This window comes from Crinia signifera, chromosome 9 (assembly GCF_055691185.1).
Source record: "Crinia signifera chromosome 9, ASM5569118v1, whole genome shotgun sequence".
Lineage (NCBI taxonomy): Eukaryota > Metazoa > Chordata > Amphibia > Anura > Myobatrachidae > Crinia > Crinia signifera.
The window spans coordinates 19,280,403-19,294,090 of NC_139225.1; the positions used below are offsets into that span (position 1 = coordinate 19,280,403).

General features: G+C 43.2%; 1 protein-coding gene across 6 annotated transcripts in view; it reads right to left on the reverse strand.

The window, feature by feature from the left end:
* Positions 1 to 13,688, reverse strand: part of LOC146037266 (discoidin domain-containing receptor 2-like) — an 88,071-nt gene that overhangs the window by 44,008 nt on the left and 30,375 nt on the right. For 3 of the 6 annotated variants that reach the window (XM_083161299.1, XM_083161294.1, XM_083161297.1), the window contains exon 2: positions 10,142 to 10,252. The gene's annotated coding sequence lies outside the window, so the exon portion shown is untranslated. Of the gene's footprint in view, positions 1 to 8,596; positions 8,696 to 10,141; positions 10,253 to 12,505; positions 12,666 to 13,688 lie in introns of all 6 variants that reach the window. The other 3 variants (XM_083161296.1, XM_083161295.1, XM_083161298.1) reach the window with 2 other exon arrangements.

Below are 13,688 nucleotides of genomic sequence, written 5' to 3' on the forward strand. Positions count from 1 at the left end.
GCTCTATGCCGCCTGTGTCCCCCGCAGCGTCTGTGTCCCCCGCAGCGTCTGTGTCCCCCGCAGCGTCTGTGTCCCCGCAGCGTCCCCAGCCCCCCTGCTCCCACCAGCAGCCCCCCCCCCCCCCTGCTCCCCGGGTTTTTAACATGTGATAAATCGAGACGATTTATCACATGTAAAAAATGGCACATCAAGTGCCAATCTAATCAAGCTCCCCCGGGGAGCAGTCGGGGAAGCTCAGGGGGAAGTCGGGGGCGACTTGTCCTAAGGACAAGTCGCCCTAGTGTATGGGGGCCTTTAGACACTAACGGAATCTGCTGCACTATATAAGACACTGTAACGGAATCTGCTGCGCTATATAAGACGCTGTAACGGAATCTGCTGCGCTATATGAGAAACTGTAACGGAATCTGCTGCGCTATATGAGACACTGTAACGGAATCTGCTGCGCTATATAAGACACTGTAACGGAATCTGCTGCGCTATATAAGACACTGTAATGGAATCTGCTGCGCTATATTAGACACTGTTACGGAATCTGCTGCGCTATATAAGACACTGTAACGGAATCTGCTGCCCTATATAAGACACTGTTATGGAATCTGCTGCGCTATATAAGACACTGTAACGGAATCTGCTGCGCTATATAAGACACTGTAACGGAATCTGCTGCGCTACATAAGACACTAACGGAATCTGCTGCACTATATAAGACACTGTGACGGAATCTGCTGTGCTATATAAGACACTGTAACAGAATCTGCTGCGCTATATGAGAAACTGTAACGGAATCTGCTGCGCTATATGAGACACTGTAACGGAATCTGCTGCGCTATATAAGACACTGTAACGGAATCTGCTGCGCTATATAAGACACTGTAACGGAATCTGCTGCGCTATATAAGACACTGTAACGGAATCTGCTGCGCTATATAAGACACTGTAATGGAATCTGCTGCGCTATATAAGATGCTGTAACGGAATCTGCTGCGCTATATAAGACACTGTAACGGAATCTGCTGCGCTATATAAGACACTGTAACGGAATCTGCTGCGCTATATAAGACACTGTAACGGAATCTGCTGCGCTATATTAGACACTGTAACGGAATCTGCTGCGCTATATAAGACACTGTAACGGAATCTGCTGCGCTATATTAGACAATGTTACGGAATCTGCTGCGCTATATAAGACACTGTAACAGAATCTGCTGCGCTATATAAGACACTGTGACGAAATCTGCTGCGCTTTATAAGACACTGTAACAGAATCTGCTGCGCTATATAAGACACTGTGACGGAATCTGCTGCGCTATATAAGACACTGTGACGGAATCTGCTGCGCTATATAAGACACTGTGACGGAATCTGCTGCGCTGTATAAGACGCTGTAACGGAATCTGCTGCGCTATATGAGAAACTGTAACGGAATCTGCTGCGCTATATGAGACACTGTAACGGAATCTGCTGCGCTATATAAGACACTGTAACGGAATCTGCTGCGCTATATAAGACACTGTAACGGAATCTGCTGCGCTATATAAGACACTGTAACGGAATCTGCTGCGCTATATAAGACACTGTAACGGAATCTGCTGCGCTATATTAGACACTGTTACGGAATCTGCTGCGCTATATAAGACACTGTAACAGAATCTGCTGCGCTATATAAGACACTGTGACGGAATCTGCTGCGCTATATAAGACACTGTAACGGAATCTGCTGCGCTATATAAGACACTGTAACGGAATCTGCTGCGCTATATAAGACACTGTAACGGAATCTGCTGCACTATATAGGACGCTGTAACGGAATCTGCTGCGCTATAGAAGGCACTGTGACGGAATCTGCTGCGCTATATAAGACGCTGTAACGGAATCTGCTGCGCTATATAAGACACTGTAACAGAATCTGCTGCGCTATATAAGACGCTGTAACGGAATCTGCTGCGCTATATAAGACACTGTGATGGAATCTGCTGCGCTATATATGATGCTGTAACGGAGTCTGCTGCGCTATATAAGACACTGTAACAGAATCTGCTGCGCTATATAAGACGCTGTAACGGAATCTGCTGCGCTATATAAGACACTGTGATGGAATCTACTGCGCTATATAAGACGCTGTAAATAAATAAATAGTGGAAGAGGATAGTACAGTACAATTTAGTGCAAGAGGATAGTGCTATTTAGCCCCTGGGCCTGCAGTTTTCTCCAGAGGGGGGCAGCCTGGGCCTAGGGACATTTAAATGTCCATGTGGCACACCGCATCTGCACGCCATGCCAGGGCTAGTGCCCAGGGTGCTCGTGCATTATACTTTTCTCGCATTAGTGTTGCCCTTAAGATGCGCATTCTGTACAAACCTGTAATGTAATGCATGGGGCACTCAGCCGCAAATCCTTCGGCCTGTGCCACGTCGGCGATTTCATAATAAGTTAGTGCTGACACGTCTGTAGCCATCTGGGCTAATAATAACGATTTTCCCTTCACAGAGGGTTAAAATGTGTCCTGCGTCAGAAAGTTATTGTAACCTCCTCCCCCACTGCACTTAAACTTCTTTCCGGAAAACTTCCCTGAGCCAGATGAGATGCATGCCTGGCGCAGGGCCCAGCTGGATCCATTCAGTGCCAGTGAAAATTCCTGGAGTGGCTGATTACCACGCAACTTGGGGGCAGGGACCGGGAGCAAAAGCCCAGGAATTCTCCTCTTCACGTTCCCTAGCTGGATAGAGCTGCATTTTGCATCTGGATGGGAAACATTTACTTTTTCGCAGTTCCCTTAGTGTTTGGGGAGTTCCTCCCTCATACCTCATCTAGCTTTATCCTCTTTTGTTTCAGCTGTGTACAGTGCAGAGCAGTATTCATCTATATCATACATTATGGCCGGTCTGTGCTAGCAGGCAGGCCTAATCCTGTATTTACAATGCACAAACTGGCAGGGCATGCTGAGACTTGTAGTCCACACCAGCTGAAGAGTCCCAGGTTCCTTATACCTGGTGTAGTGCAAGTTACAGTAAAAAAAAAGCAATTTTTTATGGGTTACAGTGCAATTTAGTGCAAGAAAATAGTACAATTTAGTGCAATATGATAGTGCAATTTAGTTCAAAAGGATAGTGTAATTTAGTGCAATAGGACAGTGCAATTTAGTGCGATAGAAGGGCCAACACTAGGATTTGTCTCACCCAGGGTAAGGCAATCATTTTGCATCCACCCACAATTTAGTGAAAGAGTATAGTACATTTTAGTGCAAGAGAACAGTGCAATTTAATGGAAGAAGATAGTGCAATTTAGTGCAAGAAGATAAAGCAATTTAATGGAAGAGAATAGTACAATATGGTGCAAGAGGACAGTGCACTTCAGTGCAAGAGGATAGTACAATTTATTGCAAGAAGACAGTGCAATTTAATGCAATAGGACAGTATACTTTAGTGCAATAGGACAGTGCAATTTAGTGCAAGACTATAGTACAATTTAGTGCAAGAGAACAGTGCAATTTAGTGCAAGAGGACAGTGCAAGTTATTGCAATAAAACAGTGCACTTTAGTGCAAGAGGACAGTGCAAGTTATTGCAATAGAACAATGCAATTTCGTGCAAGAGGACAGTGCAATTTAGTGCAAGAGAATAGTACACTTTAATGCAAGAGAACAGTACACTTTAATGCAGTAGAGTAGTGCAATTTAGTGTAATAGGACAGGGAAATTTAGTGCAATAGGACAGTGCAATATAGTGTAATAGGACAGTGCATTTTAATGCAAGAGGACAGTGCAATTTACTGCAAGTGAGCAGTGCAATTTACTGCAAGTGGGCAGTGCAATTTAGTGTATAAGGAAAACGCAATTTAGTGCAATAGGACAGTGCAATGTAGTGCAATAGGACAGTGCAATTTAGTGTAATAGGACAGTGCATTTTAGTGGAAGAGGACAGTGCAATTTAATGCAATAGGACAGTATACTTTAGTGCAATAGGACAGTGCAATTTAGTGCAAGACTATAGTACAATTTAGTGCAAGAGAACAGTGCAATTTAGTGCAAGAGGACAGTGCAAGTTATTGCAATAAAACAGTGCACTTTAGTGCAAGAGGACAGTGCAAGTTATTGCAATAAAACAGTGCACTTTAGTGCAAGAGGACAGTGCAATTTAGTGCAAGAGAATAGTAAACTTTAATGCAAGAGAACAGTACACTTTAATGCAGTAGAGCAGTGCAATTTAGTGTAATAGGACAGGGAAATTAAGTGCAATAGGACAGTGCAATATAGTGTAATAGGACAGTGCATTTTAATGCAAGAGTACAGTGCAATTTACTGCAAGTGAGCAGTGCAATTTACTGCAAGTGGGCAGTGCAATTTAGTGTATAAGGAAAACGCAATTTAGTGCAATAGGACAGTGCAATGTAGTGCAATAGGACAGTGCAATTTAGTGTAATAGGACAGTGCATTTTAGTGGAAGATGACAGTGCAATTTACTACAAGTGGGCAGTGCAATTTAGTGCAAGAGAACAGTGCAATTTAGTGCAAGAGGACAATGCAATTTATTGCAAGAGAACAGTGCAATTTAGTGCAAGAGGACAATGCAATTTAGAGTATAAGGAAAACGCAATTTACTGCAATAGGACAGTGCAATTTACTGCAATAGGACAGTGCAATTTAGTGCAAGAGAATAGTACACTTTAATGCAAGAGAACAGTACACTTTAATGCAGTAGAGCAGTGCAATTTAGTGTAATAGGACAGGGAAATTTAGTGCAATAGGACAGTGCAATATAGTGTAATAGGACAGTGCATTTTAATGCAAGAGGACAGTGCAATTTATTTCAAGTGAGCAGTGCAATTTACTGCAAGTGGGCAGTGCAATTTAGTGTATAAGGAAAACGCAATTTAGTGCAATAGGACAGTGCAATGTAGTGCAATAGGACAGTGCATTTTAGTAAAAGAGGACAGTGCAACTTAATGCAATAGGACAGTATACTTTAGTGCAATAGGACAGTGCAATTTAGTGCAAGACTATAGTACAATTTAGTGCAAGAGAACAGTGCAATTTAGTGCAAGAGGACAGTGCAAGTTATTGCAATAAAACAGTGCACTTTAGTGCAAGAGGACAGTGCAAGTTATTGCAATAAAACAGTGCACTTTAGTGCAAGAGGACAGTGCAATTTAGTGCAAGAGAATAGTACACTTTAATGCAAGAGAACAGTACACTTTAATGCAGTAGAGCAGTGCAATTTAGTGTAATAGGACAGGGAAATTTAGTGCAATAGGACAGTGCAATATAGTGTAATAGGACAGTGCATTTTAATGCAAGAGTACAGTGCAATTTATTGCAAGTGAGCAGTGCAATTTACTGCAAGTGGGCAGTGCAATTTAGTGTATAAGGAAAACGCAATTTAGTGCAATAGGACAGTGCAATGTAGTGCAATAGGACAGTGCAATTTAGTGTAATAGGACAGTGCATTTTAGTGGAAGAGGACAGTGCAATTTAATGCAATAGGACAGTATACTTTAGTGCAATAGGACAGTGCAATTTAGTGCAAGACTATAGTACAATTTAGTGCAAGAGAACAGTGCAATTTAGTGCAAGAGAACAGTGCAATTTAGTGCAAGAGGACAATGCAATTTAGAGTATAAGGAAAACGCAATTTACTGCAATAGGACAGTGCAATTTACTGCAATAGGACAGTGCAATTTACTGCAATAGGACAGTGCAATTTACTGCAATAGGACAGTGCAATTTACTGCAATAGGACAGTGCAATTTAGCGTAAAAGGACAGTGCAAATTTACTGCAATATCCAGATTTGCAATTTAGTGCAATAGGCTATTTGCCAATGGGAACACAGAGGGAGGATGTTTGTAGCGTGACATTCTGTAGAAGTCAGTTTTGAATTCAGTAATTATTGAGAAACCAAAAATACTTAACGGAACTAGACATGACCTATGACTGAACCCATAACTGTCAGTGCAAAGAGGCAACAATGCTAACAACTGTGCCAGCCTTGCCACCCCAAAACTACCGGTGTGCCAGCGGTGCCTTGCACACAGCACATTTACACTGTGGGCACACCATCTGGCAGCACCGCTCGCCCACCACTGGACGGCTGTCTGCTCGCTTGCTCACTGCCCACCTGCAACCTCTCTGCTTGCAGCTCACCCCTTCATCCTGCACTCATGGTGGACATTTGAAATGTGGCACGGCAGCCAATCAGAGCTCGCAGACCGGCAGCCATAATTAGCTCTCCTCCTCTCCCTGTCATAGCTGCTGCTCCGATATCCTCCTCTCCCTGAGGCAGTAAAGGTGGCAGATGCCGATGGTCTGGCTATACTGGAGGCAAAATGTATTGCCCCATGCCTATGGTGCGATGCTGACGATTTCAATTCGGTAAAACTATATAGTCAAAATCGAATTGAAATTGAATAGACAAATCGAACGGGTTTCAGCCGCATTCAATGCCAATTCGATCCTGAGGCGTGGCTTCTAAATCAAATAGAAATATAGACTGTGCAGGCAAGACTATATAGTACAGATCGTCAAAATCAAATGCAAGGTAACCGCACCGTATGTACACCCCGTAAGTAGTAGCACTACTTTGGGCATTGTATGAGGGGAACTACTTTGGGCATCATAATTATTAGCAGAAGTACTAGAGGCATTACAGTGTGCAGCATGTTGTGTAAGGGGCATTATTGCATGTCGCATGCTGTGTAAGGGGCATTATTGCGTGTGGCATGTTGTGTAAGGGGCATTATTGCATGTGGCATGTTGTGTAAGGGGAATTATTGCGTGTGGCATGTTGTTTAAGGGGCATTATTGCATGTGGCATGTTGTGTAAGGGGCATTATTGCATGTGGCATGTTGTGTAAGGGGCATTATTGCATGTGGCATGTTGTGTAAGGGGCATTATTGCGTGTGGCATGTTTTGTAAGGGGCATTACAGTGTGCAGCATGTTGTGTAAGGGGCATTATTGCGTGTGACATGTTGTGTAAGGGGAATTACAGTGTGCAGCATGTTGTGTAAAGGGCATTACAGTGTGCGGCATGTTGTGTAAGGGGCATTACTGCATGCGGAATGTTGTGTAAGGGGCATTACAGTGTGCAGCATGTTGTGTAAGGGGCATTACTGAGTGCGGAATGTCGTGTAAGGGGCATTATGACGGGAGGCATGTCATGTAGGGGGCATTACCGCATGCGGAATGTCATGTAAGGGGCATTACGGTGTGAGTAATGTCGTGTAACGGTCATTACAGCATACGGCATGTTGTGTAAGGGGCATAAAACTTAGTATATATTATACCTGACGCAGTGTGTCTTAGGGCTCTGCCTGGCACAAGGTGTACAAGTGGCACTATTGTGTGGTGTAATGTGAATTAAGAACAATTAATGTATGGTGTAATGTAAACTGGTATTATTGTGTGGTCATTCCCAATGAAGCCACGCCCCTAAAAAAATGTACATGTGTATGGGGGGGGGGGGATGTGGCACCAATTCCCTTTTTGGCTCAGGGCACTGCAATATACAACCTCATTGCGTTATAGGTGTGTTTGTGTAATAGATATTGATATTGTCGGCTCCTTACTGTTCCTGCTACCAATATGGGGTTTTGGGGGGGGGGGTTGCCCATCCTTATCAAAACCCAATGAGCATATTGTTTTTCAGCAACAGGCAGAACAAAGAGCTGCTACTTGCAAACTTTGCCAGGGGCCCAGAAATGCCTAATAACGCTCCTTTGTCTATGCGTTCACCATTTAAAAGTGTCATTTACTCAGTATGGCCTTAAAACTGTGCCCTGGGCATAATTCTAACTGGTAAGATATTTGCCAACACGGTTATTGGGCTGTCTGCTGGCACAGTGCAGGGTCAGGTCCACCGAAGAGTAAATAATCTGTGTCTGCTTGAGATAAAAGCCTCCAGGTTCTGCAGCATATTGGGGAGGGGGGGGGGGGGGGGGGGGGTGATGGGATATTATGCTGACTACATAAAGTGTCTGAGATAAAGGGGAGAGAGGCAGAAGCCTTTATACCACAAGCTTGGTGATGGTCATTACTGAGACAGAGAGGAGCCTTATACAGCTACTCTATGGCGCCATGCCCAGTTCCCACGAATGTAATACAATATATTGCAAAGTTGTATAACACTAGTGTAAATATAGGGATTAAATTACATTTATATTCACAATAAGAATAGAACATAATGTCTTCACTGGCAACTCTTCCTCATTAACTGTTACATGCTTTTTATCCTGATACATCATCATTACCAGTTAGTCCACCTCCTAATTAGTAACATCCAGATTTGCACCTTTCTAACTAAACAACCAACCATCGTCCAACTATACCTAGCCATTACCTATTGACTTGTAGTGAAATGGTTAAACGCTACAAGCTGTCTCTGGACAGAGTGTTATTGTACATCACTCAGCAGCCTCAATAGGACCAAACTTAAAAGTCAGGCTGATTATACTGTAGGTGCATGTTGTTTACTTGGCTCTATAAAAAGGTCTGAATGTGCCCAAGTATGTCAATGTGATATTGGAATATCATAGTGCTGTGTGTATATATATATATATATATATATATATATATATATAGTATCCAGGGGTCCGTACTCACATCCGGTAGAATATCAAAGAGGGGTGCTCCATAAGGAATCCAGAAAACACACACTGCTCACAATAGTGGATAGAGGAGCTGCTACCCTGATTGGGTCCCCTGTTAGATAGGACCCAGTTTAAGAAATGGAAAAAAAGGGGGAGATTCAGGGTGCGCTAAACCTTAACTTATTGACCAGAATCATACAAGTATAGTAAAAATGTTTTATAAAACCGCCCACAGGGCATAGCAGAATACAACAAAGGTAGATGTGATTTCATTTACAGTGAATCACTAACACAACGTGTCCTTTTGTACAGTAAATAATCAAGACGGATATTACAATAAGCCCATATGCCCAACGCGTTTCGTCATTAGCATGACTTCATCAGGGGCACTGGTACAGCGGTTAAATCTGATGATCACACACCAGCTGATGTAAATTTTATAAAATGAGGGAACAACTTAAGTTCTTTTAGGCGAAATGACGGCCTTCAAAAAACTGTTTTTGGAATAATCCAAAAAGGACATTTGTGGTCCTATATGGAAGTGTACACTTCCTACCTTTGGAGCTGAGCAGTGTACACTTCCATATAATCTTCCCTGAATCTTCCACTTTTTTTCATATATATATATATATATATATATATATATATATATATATATATATATATATATATATATATATATATATATATATATACTTTGTATAATCCTTCCAGCAATTTGGGGATCCATAGAGGGCAATATCCAGGAGATTCTTAGGAGCTACTTTATAAAGCTCCCGATAATCTCAACACAACCTGAAAAGTATTATAGTTCCTGGTAGATGCTCAACAGGTTATAAGGTCATTGGTGAGGAAACTGACTAGAAATCGTCTAATGGGAACATCTTGAAACTCATAATGAGGAGTTAGTTTGTCAGGGTCTGCCACGATGAGACCCATTATACCAACAAGGGCATCAGGAGCAGCTCCATATGACAGCTTTGGTGGTGGGTTGTAGAAGAATAACCCCAAGCCTTTGTCTTCCAAGCAGTGATGGGAATCTGAGTAATAAGCCAAGGAGTCTCAACTAAAACCAGAAATGGTGTTTGAAGACATCGGATGAAAATAAATTCTTCTGTCTCGTGTGTGGGAAGGCCGCAACTGAACCAGTATGGTCCATAAGTGCGGACCACTGTTATAAAAAGGAAGTGAGTAATGAATTATGAATCAAATGTCTACACATATGATTTTGGAGTGAGGGTAACATTTTAGGTTATGTCACCAGTATGGTGGCCATTTTGAAGTCAGACATGTTGGATGCAACATCTTCATTTGGGAAGTTAGTCATGTGACATAGCAAACATATACAGAAATCCATAAGGTAAGCAATGCATTTGGACAACGCAGGATGGGACACACAGACATAAAAAAAAAAATAGGCTCTCAGGCGGAATATCGCAAAATTGCAAAACACAATTTGCCTTCTCTTAGCTGGTCTGCCGACCTCTAACCTGGCAGCGCCATCTACTCAGCTTTCGGGCCATTGTGGCCAGTGGCCACATCACCATACTGTACGTACCTGTTCTCTTGCTAGTTCATCTACAAATGAAAGATCACTTCGCTGGGATAGACCTGATGGGATACCGTTTTCGATTTCGATTTCCACCTAATCTTTCGAACAGGGGTCTTCCTAAAAAAAAAAAAATAATAATAATCATTATATGACATAATAAACAGCATAACATCACAGTGTTACATCAGCTCAGAGTATTAGACCAGACAATATATGATATGACTTTGTGATTATGAGGGTGAGGCGGGGGTATATTTTGGAACTCATGAGTAATTCCACTGTAGGACTTTGTAGCTGCCCCTTTGAGTCTCCTTTAAAAAAAAAAAAAAAGTCTAATAACTGAGATCAACAATATAAATTCGGTCTTTTCTGTTTCATGTGTTTCGGCGCCTTTCTTTCTGAAGACATCACTGAAACGATGGCACCGCCAACACCCTAGTCTGTCCTGGAGGGAGCGAGTGGTGCAAGGGGCACACCCTAACTTGGCCTGTATATACACTCGCCAGTTATAACCAATCCATACCATAGAGTTTTACAGCTACACCTAGACAGTATTTCAGTTATTCATACACCGTGTTTGCTTTATATCTTCTTGCTTTATTCCTCTATGGTATTTACCTCACCCGGAGATGACATTGCAGCATCTTACACAACCCATCTGTGTGACAGCTCTCCCGCCCCATCTATAGATTCCTATGGCATAGGCGGCTGAGTTTGACATGATGCAATCAGGAGTATCTTACAGGCCATAACATAACTCAGAGGCGGGAGCGTCCTCCATCTTCGCTGTTTTCTTCTACGCCCGCAGATGTCACATAAACCAGAATGTTGAGTATTCCTTACATATTTTGCAGCTGGCAGTCATTAGTAAGCAGATGCTGAAACGCTGAGGTATTATGAAATCTTAGTGTTGCACAACGCTCTGTCGCGCAATAGTTGTCACTCTGATTTTTTGTTGTTGTTGTTGTTGATAAGATATTGTGCTGTCGATTTTTATATCTAGATATTATTCATAAGATAAAACATGGGCGCTGGCAGCAAGTCGCTCGCCGGAGCCACTGCAACTGCGTACAGCTGTGCCTGTTGCCGCTCTCCTTTTACCTCCCACAAATAGTCCCCGGCTGTTGAGGCTCACTGCGGCCGAGGACCTAATGGAAGATGCCAATTTCTTAAGGTGGGTCTCAGTGGATTAGGAGGGAAAGCGGTCCAGCCACTGCATCCCGCCAGCCAGAAATATGACAGAGGGCCGATGTAAGGCTTCTTGGAACCCTAAACGAAACTTCAACCAACCATCAATACCCACTGTCCAGACCCTCAAGTGAAGATATGAAGGTGCAGTCTTAGAAATTCCACAGATGCCACCTAAGTGTCTTCCTCATAGGCCTCTTTGATTTCATGATCGGCAATCTCGTGGCACCCCCAGGTCCCAGCGCCCTAGGCAGCTACCTAAAGGAAGAGCTGGAACAGTTCTACAGAGCCCAACCCTGCCCAATCCCACAAAATAGAGGGGCAGGCCACCGTGCCACCTTCCTCCAGTTAATTCCTCAAATAGGTCTATATTTTGTATCGTTATACAATCAAGAATAAAATGGACTAAATTGACTAATTATAGGTTTGGTTAGGGTATTGCTCACTGCAGTAGTTTAGAGCTAAGATGCTGAGTGGGGGAGGGGGGGGGGTGTCAGCCAGGAATAGTGGTGAGGCAGGGTTAGGAAACGGGTGTTTTGGCTGAAGGGGCAAGTTTAAGTTAGGATGCTTGGAGTAAGGCAGGTTGGTTGTGTTGGGTGTTGGGCTGGGGTAGGCTGCAGGGAGTTGGGTTGAGGTTAGTCTTCAGGAAATGACTTGGGATATGGCAGGTTTAGGAAACGGGTGTTTTGCCTGAAGGGGAAAGTTTGAGTTACGGTGCTTGGAGTAAGGCAGGTTGGTTGTGTTGGGCTGCAGGGAGTTGGGTTGAGGTTAGTCTTCAGGAAATTACTTGGGATATGGCAGGTTTAGGAAACTGGTGTTGTGGCTAAGGGGGCAAGTTTGGATTAGGGTGCTTGGAGTAAGTTAGGTTGTTTTGGGTGTTGGGTTGAGGTTAGTCTTCAGGAAATGAAGAATAACCATGGATCTGGCTGTTTAAGGGAGCTGTTGGGATTCGATTCGAGGTGGGAGAAATAGGTTCTAGACCTGCTAACCACCTGCAGTCATTGAATGGGTTATTGATAAAGTGGAAATGGCTTTTTTTTCCCCGGTGGCCAACATTATTGCACAGGGGTGGGGTGGCTGTGCCAGGGTGAGCTCTGAAAACCTGTGGATGGAGAATAACGTCATGCCTTTCAGCTGTCAAAACAATTCGCAATATAAGTACGTGTTGTATTACAGGATTACATCAGTTTCCATCAGGGCTGCAGAGCTGCAATGTAAGCGGAGACTTCGTCAGGCTTGTACATCTCTTTGGGGCCCAGCGCTGATGGTGTCTGGGCTTATTGCATGGGACGTGCAGTATGTGTCGGGTTACCATGCAGAATCCAGCGCTGTCAAAATAGTTCTACAATACATTAAGAATGTGTAAAAAATATATATATTTCTTTCCACTGCACCAAGTGTGTCTTAGAAATATCATTAATATACACAACAGTGTAGCACAGCTACGGGGGATGCACTAATGATTAATGACTAATGATTCATTTGAATTAATCTAAACTACTGTATCTATTATAGATTGCGATAAAAGCGCCAAAGTGTCAGATGGGATATATGTTTGTCCCAGGTTTATAACTTCCAGAAAATGTCTGTTCTCCTAAACAGACTTGATTAGATTTTGTTTTTTCAATAAAAGCCGCTTAATGGGTCTTGGGGGTATGGATGTGAGAGACAAGGGAGGGCTCCACTGTAATGTGCATATATGACTGTGTTTGTGGTAGGGACATTGCGTCCTAACTGAGAGAGGGAATCTTATATTTACTTAGTGTCCAGATGGGCTAGGATTTATTTTTATGTTTTATGTATAGTCCAATAAAACTCGCCATGGCTAGACTGCACAAAAACCCTAGAGGTTTGGAGATTACCATCTACCTCAGGAAGGGGCACCCATGTCCTGATCACCTCACAACACACCTAATATTATTCCATTCCCTGTTGTATTGGTTCTATAAGAGTCAGTCATACGCTCGGTAGAGATGGGGAACGAAGGCGCCTGAGCCGCAAAAAAGACCGATACACATCCGTAAACAGATCATCGTATGCACACGCTTCCTATTGGCTGCCTCAGTGACCTCTGACCTCTCTGTGCCTATATTATAAATACGTCCCAGTCCTAAACCCTTGTAAGAGAAACCGGAACAGACATCAGTGCAAGGAATGTGTTTTGGGGTCGCGGCTAAAGCCTCTAAACATTTAGCAGATTACGGCAATGGGCCTAGCGCTCAGCAGTTTGTTTTGTCTGTTGTTCTGGCTTCAGCAGGCGCCAGTGACATGGTGGCAGAAACCACAGGATTGGGTACCACTGGAGATGGTTTAGGCAAGAGAAGGAATGAGGGCAGAGGGCCCTGCTCGTGAGAACTTATATTCT